Raw genomic sequence first — 9,041 nt, 5'->3', positions numbered from 1 at the left:
AAACGTTGATATTTTCGCGAGTGCTTAATTTCGCTATTTGCATGCATAAATCTCTTGTGGTGTTGTTATTTTCGTGAAAGATACATTTTTTATACATGTACAAAACATTAAGAGCGGAGGAAATTTTCCTGATCAAACGACCATTGCGTAATTAGCATAAATTTCCACCTCGCGTAAATTGCCATGTGTACAGTACACGGGGCCATCTCGAAGGTAAATTGTTCATTTAGTTGGATGTTTATACATAAACATAACCCGTTAAAAGACAACAGATTCGAGTAAAGAAAGGTATAATTGTAACTATGCCCAGAAAGATAAATGTACATTGATTATGTTTTATCCCAAAGTTTAAACCTTAGGTTACAAAAAATAACAATTTAGGGTTTACGTGGCTATCGACGTCCAAAAACAAAATATGTTAAATATCGCACGTACATTGTGTGCTACAGTGCCGCACGTGATAAATTATTCTAGTTCTCCTACAAACAGTGAGTATCATCTATGTTGCTGTCAAATTATCGATTAGAGATAAATTAACGTGTAACTGTTTATGTATGTAAAACTTCATTGTGTTCATCTAAACATTTATATTTCTTACCTTTCAGCCTTACTATGAAATGGACATAGATATGGTAAATCATTTTTCTTATTTATTTCTTCTTGTTGCATATAATAAACTTCATTGTGTTTTTTCTCCGTTTGGACATTTTTTTAATAAATTTATCTTTCTTGCGTTTAGAAATTTCATTTTAAAGAAGTGATCGTTTTTGTAAAATACTTTAGTAAGAAAATTAGCATGTGCATGGAGTTTTACACCATAAAAAGTATATGTACATACATTAAGTCTCGTTTTTAGCTTACAAGCCTTTGACGAAGAAACAATTTGCTGGTTTACCCTATTACCATATACGCATTTAGTATGATGCTTCCTTTGGAACAGTTTTATCACGTTTTAGAAGTATGGTATCACTCTTACATGCTTAATTAACTGACTAGTTCACATTTGTTTCAACTCTGTTACCGTTCGCCATTCCTTTGAGCATACAGAGCATATAGTTCGCTGGGGTTTGCGCACAGAATGAATGGATATCATAATAAAAATAATTAAAAAAAAAAATTGCTAAAGCACCGAGAAAAACCTACCCTACCACTTAGCATCTATATACTAATTTCGTTAACGGAATGATGATTTGGCGCTTTCGAAAAAAAATAGTTTGCTTGCTTTAACACTAAATAGCATATCATTACGTCACATTAAAGCATGAAAACCACTAAAATGATATTATCGCTAAACTGTAAACGAACATTTGAAATATATATTTCTATATTAACGGTATATTTGTGTATATAATCCTGTATTACGATGTAATTGTATATATAGCCCTGTATTAACGCTGTAATTGTATATATAGCTCTGTATTAACGATGTAATTGCATATATAGCCCTGTATTAACGATGTAATAATATATATAGCCCTGTATTAACGATGTAATTGTATATATAGCTCTGTATTAACTATGTAACTGTATATATAAACATGTATTAACGATGTAATTGTGTATGTAACCCTGTATTAACGATATACTTACGTTCATTTACTATAACATCTCCCTATTTTACTTCAGATAACTCGGGAGTACAAAAAGGTACGTCAAAATCATCAGACTATTGTATCATCTTATTTGGTATTTCTTGTGTCTACATCTTCTGACATTTACATCTACAAAATTAGCTTTGTATCAGGAAAAAAAAACATTCATGCAAAAGCAAACTTGATGAAGATGGATGTTGTATAATGTATATTTGCTTAGTTTCGAAAATATTATTGATATTATTTCTTTTATTTATTACAGTTCCTGAAGAACCCAGAGGTAAGAAATCATAAGACATGGTACAATTCATCAATAGGGATCTACTGATCTAATGCTAATTACCAAGAAAATGACATGGCCTACTGGTGGCCAAATGGTTAAGATGTCTCGACATATCACCAAAAGCCTTGTACCTCTAGGTCACGAGTTTGAATCCCACTTGGGGCAGTTGCCAGGTACTGGTCGCTGTCCGGTGGTTTTAGTCTGGGTACTCCGGGTTTCCTCAGCCAACAAACCTGGCACGTCTGTACATGACCCTGGATAGTTTTTAATCAGAATGATCGTTATAGTTCTGATATATATCTTAATCATTAAACATTTTTTGATTAAAATGTAATTGCCATGTGAACATTTAAATTATATGTCTAAACCAGCACTAAATCATAAAGGAATTCATATTAGTTAATACGCATGTATAATTACAATATGTTTGTTTTATGTTTTTAACTGAAAATTTAAAGAACATATATAATTGTACATAACCGTTTGGGTTTCAGCTTATGAAGGATAACTGCCACGTAAGTTTATTAAATCATTTATCTTAACAACTTTTGAGTTACTTGTTAAACCAGGAACTTTGTGTTATTTACATAAAGCTACAACGTTCACCTTTTGAAGTTCGTTTTCCTATTATATTATGACAACTACTTTTGTTTATGCTTTAGGATGCTCCCAGAATCTGAAAAAAAAAAACAATTAAATTTTTGTTTTTAAAGTAAGTGTTGAACTGGACACACCATTGTTTTTCTGTATAAGACTGTCATTAACATATTTCTATCGAAGGGGCTAATTCACGTACCATTTGATACCTGATAATGTTTATGCGGGACAATTGTTTCTATTGGTGATGGAATGACCTAAATAATGATATCCCACACTAAAGTCATTTTAGCAGGAAAATTACAAAGAGTTATATTACGGCCCATCACCACTGGAGATACTTGTCCCGCACAAACGTTATCGAGTGTCGCGAGGTAAATGAATAAGTCTGATTGCAGATTCTATTCTTTGTTGAAAATGGGGTAAAATCGTGGCATTATCAACAAAATGCTTTAAAATCAATGCAATCAAATGTACTGTTCAGTTGAAACTATTATGCAGTCAGAAAATATGCCTTGTGAGCTAAATACAAAGGTTGAAGTTTGTTGCTTTGGTCATTACGCAGGTGGTATGTGAATGTGTCAATTTTTACTGTGAACACCAAGTGACTAGACAATAACAGTTTAGGGAATATGTGGCTATCGACGGCCCTAAACACATGTTTAAATGCACGGCCGCACGTGGTGTGTGATACAAGACAGCACGAAACAATATCTAATTATTGCCATTGCCTGCAAACAGCAAGAATATTTCATCATAGCCATTCTCGTCAAATAATCGCTTAGAAATCCTTTAGCAGATTATTGTATATTGCATTGATTTAAACTATGAAATTGATTTTATTACATATCTTTTCAGCCTTCCTATCAAACGGCCCTTGGGGAGGTAAATTAATTTTATTTTGACATTCATCAGTACAAATCAGTATCTATTTCTTATTATTGATTAACGTAAAAAAATATGAACAATATATAATTTTCTTTATTATGCCCAATAAAATGTACCTGTTTTCTTTGATTTATTCTTGTCAATAAAAACTGTGTTTTTTTAATTATTTCTCGATTTTAATTCTGACGACAGGTGTCGTTGGTAACAAGAAAATATAAAAAGGGGAGATAACACTGTATTATTAATTCGTTTTTGTTAGTTTAAACTCACAGTTTAAGCTCGATATCACTGTTATTTGATCTTATCTTTTCAGGTAGACGATTATCTTAAATTGGTATGTTTGAAATAACCAAATAAATGAATGTATTAGTAATGTGATCTTTACGATAAAGTCATTAAAGCAGAACAACCCATCAAGAAGAATAATATAATCTTTAATCCTGTTGAAGGCGAGACAGGTAAATCTTAACCGATGGGTAAGATTCCTAGGTGGTCAAACACGAGAATTATTAAGAATGTTACCCCGAGGGTTGGGATTCTCCTTGTCTGCCCACTCTTTCTTAACCTATCTGACGTATTTACTGTCGACATCGCACAGATTTATGACAACCTTGATGTGAAGCATGGGTATAGTGTTTGTCGTTACTTCACTGCCATAACCTCATGGTAATAGTGTTGTGATGTCATATTGCTATTCTGTGCGTGCAGATTGGCTTGGCCTGGACAAGATAACGGACGGACATTCTTTTCTATAGACTCTTCGAGGCTTTGCAGAATGTCCATCCATTTTTGTCTATGACTTCATGAGCCAAAACGATATTGAGAATAATGCTGAAGTATAAACCTTTTTCCTGAATATTTTCTTTTTATATTTCAGCGTATGATGGATATGGTAAGATATTGTTTGATGTTTTAAAACCAAGTAATTTCTATAGAAAATTTTGAATTGTCTCGGAGTGTACTACGGTTTTAAGGGAAGTATGTTTTCAACATAGCTTGAATGATTTCAGTCAATGTGGTAGACATTGTGGATTATTAATGTATATTTTTGACGAAATCCTTATCTGTAGTATCGAACATTACATCCACATTTCCCTATTATCTATAAAGTATGTCACTTTTCTTGTACACTGTAGCGATTGTACTTATATCAACATATGATGTATCATTATCTATAAAAAATCTGATTTTATTGCAGGACGATCCTATCACTTGTAAAACGGTAAGTCATTACGCTGTTTATTATGCAATAATAATTCAAACATGCTTGTAAATAGCAATTTTACTGCTTTAAAAAATGACTTCGGCGTTTGTAACGATTTCTCTGATTGGCTAATTACGGCGCAATGATTTTAGAAAAAAACCGTCTCTCAAGTTTAGAATTTTAAAGGTGCAGATTTAATAATACGGACAGAAAACACAATAAGCAATGCACAAATTTAAGTTATATAACATGGAAGATGCTCCACCGCCGACATTTATATACATGATACTCTTCAATTGAACAACCATTGGTGTCAAATCGTGTGTATATATTTTCAATTAACACAAAAAATTATATAGGTTTGAGCAATCAGTACTTCATTCTATATTCATGGTATCCTAATTTTGATATTGTTATTTTAGGTTGTGGATACGTTCATCAAGGTATAATTTACTTTATAGATTTATAAGGTTTCGGTGATGATTTCATTCTACTTTTTTGTGTTTAAAGGACCTGTTACAGCTACCACAGGATTTTGCCCACGAACAAATTTAACAAATCGCAAGTGCATTTTGTAGTACTATAACAAGTAAGATACCATTGAAAAATCAAAAGGCCTCAGGGAAGATAATGTTGCCATTTATTTTCACTATGGTCACTTACTATTGTGAAGTTTGCAAATATAAAAAATGTGTTGGTGTACAATAACCGAAAGTGGGAAACCATTGGAATAAAAATTCGAAAAAAAAAAAAAAAAAAAAAAAAAAAATCCCCATATAATTCCCAACATTTTTATTGAAACACCACAAGGCTGCCATTACATTATCTTTATCAATCACATTTTTTTGAGCATTAGATGGAATTTTGCCATTTTTGTTATTAAACATTTTCTTTATTTTTTTTCAGACACACGTATTTAGTCAAAATGCAGAAATATGTACTCTAGAAAATAGTATATAGTTTTGGACCCAAAAGGGAACCATGGTGTACACCTTAAAAGGGGCAACATTAGGTCATTGGGCATTTTGATTTTTAAAAAAAATGTTTTACAGATTCTCTGTCGTAGTACTGGCAAAATGCATAATTCAATGGTAGCTGTAACAGGTCCTTTGCCTTTGAAATTATTCGTAACTTAAAATTTTAATTAAGAGATAACCAATCCATATTTCATATTTCTATGGGCGGTTACTAAAGCCTCTTTTTATCATCAAAAAGATTATGCATGCTAGAACTAAACTTTCAGTAAAAGAATAGTTTTCGAATGATGATAGAAGTGAGGGTAAACAAATATTGTCGATTCTCGGAATATTTTGTGACAATAGGTAAGATTTGACTTGAATTAATGAATTTTGTTGAATTAATAGATGAATAACTTTTGGCAAACTTGGGTGACGAGCTTTTCTTCTAAATAACAAAATTCCCATTTATAACGAAGGCATCTAAGAAAGTTGTCTCGGGAAGGTGGAAATATGTAGAAATCGTAAATTTCGAGATTGATGGAAATATGGCATGGCCGATTTTCAGTGTTAAAATTAGAAATCGTTTTTTTTTCAGTGTATCTGCGATGGGGTAAGAAATATTTTATCTTTATAATTTATTCAGTGTGTTGCTTAGTTGTCAAAGAAAATATAAAATTAAATATATTTAAGAATTAATATTACCATTTTTTAAATTCCTTCTAGGGGTTTGAAAAATGTTATGAAAACTGTGTGGCATTAAATTCCGAATCGAATTATCATAAACGTTTGTTAAAATATATTTTTCATTACTAGATAATGAAATCAATACTCATGGTTGATTTTCCGACTACAATTAGTTTTAATATACAATTTGGTTCAAAAGATTATTTTTTTTTTAAATCAATACGCATCCGTCAATAATGGCTCTATTCTGGATTTCTAGTTTCTATCAAGATAACGACGTTTTTTGACATACACTCTGTATATCCAATACATTTCATTTCAGAAAAAGGTGGAGTTCTGCAAGGAGGTATTGTTTGTTTTCGATCCTTTTCACATATATAATGCTTTCAATGTTCAACGAAAATGTCTTTTCTATAACTGTGGATGAAATATTAATTTATTATTAAAAAAGTTACCAATTTTAGCTAAGATATATGTACTCAACTTTAAATCACCTGAGACCAAACTTCATGTGACCTATTACAATGGTATCTTGTCGATCGTCGTGTAACAATTTACATCGTCGACTTCTCAAAAACCACTGAGGCGAAATCACTAAAACTCTGCACAAACCTTCTATGACCCAAGTCCAATTATTATAATGATATGGTTTCCTCTCAACTGGGGGCTTTAGTAGGGATTAAAAGAAGTGATTAAAAACTCATAAATCTTCTCAACTCACAGACGTGGTGGTAACTCTTCCTGATGTAAGGTATCAAAGCCCTGTACAAACAATGTGATGCTCATGACCCTTGGGTCTTACACCTAGGTTTTCCTCCAAGGAAGTATACGATAATTCATATATGCAAAACATATTTTGGGGATCGTTTGTTCCATTTTTTTCAAAACATTAGTCAAATTGTTAGAACTATTAGCATCGGATAGCATATCTGACCCCAGTGCCTGAGGGGCGGGGCCAAAAGAGGTAAAAATAACTATAATTACAAATATCCAAAGACTCACTGGCATTATGACCGTTTACAAATTGTGAATTTCATAGCCCTGAGGACCCATGTTTTCCCATTGAAAAGGTGTTTAAGTTGCTTATATATAAATTATACATTTTAATAATACATTCTAATTATTTCTATGGGAAATGAGTCAACAAAGAAATAACATTTTGACAATATAGCTATATTTGTATGGCTGACCACAGGGGTCTGATGAACGGGGTAAATAAAATAATAATCTAAATAGCTAAACTTTCTCATCAAACATCCATCATAGATAAAAAGGTCAAATAGATGAAATCAGTTACTGATATAGAGATTCCATTTTCCTTGGTCACCAAAATCTTCTATTCTGATACTATGTGTTCCTATTAACCAGGATGGAAGGTGCAGGAGACCAAACAATGTTTGCACATCTTTGGGACATTCTTTATCAGAATTCATATGACCTATAAGGCCTCTTGGATTCTTGTTTTATTTTATCATTATATTTAAAATTTGAAATATATATTTCTATATTAACGGTATATTTGTGTATATAATCCTTTGTGTATATATATATACCCTGTATTAACGCTGTAATTGTATATATAGCTCTGTATTAACGATGTAATTGCATATATAGCCCTCTATTAACGATGTAATAATATATATAGCCCGATGTAATTGTATATATAGCCCTGTATTAACGATGTAATTGTATATATAGCTCTGTATTAACGATGTAATTGCATATATAGCCCTGTATTAACGATGTAATTGTATATATAGCTCTGTATTAACTATGTAACTGTATATATAAACATGTATTAACGATGTAATTGTGTATATAGCTCTGTATTAAATATGTAACTGTATATATAAAACATGTATTAACGATGTAATTGTGTATGTAACCCTGTATTAACGATATACTTACGTTCATTTACTATAACATCTCCCTATTTTACTTCAGATAACTCGGGAGTACAAAAAGGTACGTCAAAATCATCAGACTATTGTATCATCTTATTTGGTATTTCTTGTGTCTACATCTTCTGACATTTACATCTACAAAATTAGCTTTGTATCAGGAAAAAAAAACATTCATGCAAAAGCAAACTTGATGAAGATGGATGTTGTATAATGTATATTTGCTTAGTTTCGAAAATATTATTGATATTATTTCTTTTATTTATTACAGTTCCTGAAGAACCCAGAGGTAAGAAATCATAACACATGGTACAATTCATCAATAGGGATCTACTGATCTAATGCTAATTACCAAGAAAATGACATGGCCTACTGGTGGCCAAATGGTTAAGATGTCTCGACATATCACCAAAAGCCTTGTACCTCTAGGTCACGAGTTTGAATCCCACTTGGGGCAGTTGCCAGGTACTGGTCGCTGTCCGGTGGTTTTAGTCTGGGTACTCCGGGTTTCCTCAGCCAACAAACCTGGAACGTCTGTACAGTTTTTAATCAGAATGATCGTTATAGTTCTGATATACATGTATATCTTAATCATTAAACATTTTTTGATTAAAATGTAATTGCCATGTGAACATTAAAATTATATGTCTAAACCAGCACTAAATCATAAAGGAATTCATATTAGTTAATACGCATGTATAATTACAATATGTTTTTTTTATGTTTTTAACTGAAAATTTAAAGAATATATATAATTGTACATAACCGTTTGGGTTTCAGCTTATGAAGGATAACTGCCACGTAAGTTAATTTTGTGTTATTTACATAAAGCTACGTTTTCCTATTATATTATGACAACTACTTTTGTTTGTGCTTTAGGATGCTCCCAGAATCTGAAAAAAACAATTAAATTTTCGTTTTTATATTTCTATC

This window comes from Argopecten irradians, chromosome 4 (assembly GCF_041381155.1).
Source record: "Argopecten irradians isolate NY chromosome 4, Ai_NY, whole genome shotgun sequence".
Lineage (NCBI taxonomy): Eukaryota > Metazoa > Mollusca > Bivalvia > Pectinida > Pectinidae > Argopecten > Argopecten irradians.
The sequence above is the reverse complement of the archived record's forward strand: the minus strand, read 5'-3'. Positions refer to the sequence as shown.